This window comes from Lipotes vexillifer, unplaced genomic scaffold, assembly GCF_000442215.2.
Source record: "Lipotes vexillifer unplaced genomic scaffold, Lipotes_vexillifer_v1.1 scaffold6, whole genome shotgun sequence".
In the NCBI taxonomy this organism is placed as follows: Eukaryota; Metazoa; Chordata; class Mammalia; order Artiodactyla; family Lipotidae; genus Lipotes; species Lipotes vexillifer.
The window spans coordinates 2,716,020-2,717,153 of record NW_006799037.1 but is presented as its reverse complement, the minus strand read 5'-3'; positions in this window follow the sequence as shown (position 1 = coordinate 2,717,153).

The window sequence follows — 1,134 nt, the reverse complement described above, 5'->3', positions numbered from 1 at the left end:
ATGCTTGCTGTTTAACTGTTTTCTTTTAAAATGTGCTTGAGTGTGAACTGTCCATGCATAACCTTTGCCCATTTATTATGGGGTCTTTAATCAACAAATATCATGTGCAAGGCACCTGAGACCATCGATTTGCAGGAACTTTCTAAATGCCACAGCAATGAACATCTTCGTCATTACATCGAATTCAGATTTTTCCCCAGTCTGACTGCCCGCTGAATATTTTCATTTTTATTTTTATATGTTGTTTTAAAAATGTTTGTAAGTCAGATTTGTGCCATGTTTTTTCCTCTGTAATTATTTTCCATCAGAGGTTTTAAAGTTTAGAAAGTTACCACTCCATTATTTCACTAGTACTTAATTCTATTTAATATCTAATTCTATTATTTACATTTTTTATTTTAATTCTTCCATCCAGTGTTTTTGGATAAAGAATATTCTACCAAACACTTATGTAGAATGTAATATGCAAAACAAAAACTCCCCCCAAACAAAAAACTCACTTCAAAGAGGTACGGGAAAGCCCACTTCAGCAAAGTTAATTAGGTTTCTTCACTGGAGGACTCCTCAGACTTCAATACGCTAATGAATCTTGTGGATCGCCAAGATTTAGGAGGACTGGCATGATTAGTATAAAACGCTTCTCAGACTCTGTGACCATGGAACCCTTTTTTCACAAAGCACCTCTTGAAGCTAGTGTTCCATTGTCACACTTTGGAAAATGTTGTTTTAACCCAACTTCAGATCAAAAATCAAAACCAAACTATAAGCTCCATGAGAATGAGGATTTTTGTCTGTTTCATTCCCTGCTATATTCCCAACATACAGTAGATGCTCAGTACATATTAGGTGAGTAAACAAATGTGCGCATGAACAAGTAAACAAATAAGTGCATGCACAACTAAACAAAACAAATCAAGTCTAGTACAACACCGAGATACATGCAGTCTAAGATGCAGGGAGGGGCAGGAAGTTTGTGTGGTTCACTGCTGCATCTCTAGGACCTAGAATATGCCTAGGGCATGGTAGGTATTCAACAAACACTTGAACAGATGAATGAATAAAGGAATGAGTCACTTGTCTAACCCAGCTCCTGACTTCAGTCCCTAACACCCTTCCTTTTAGGGAAGGGAAAGA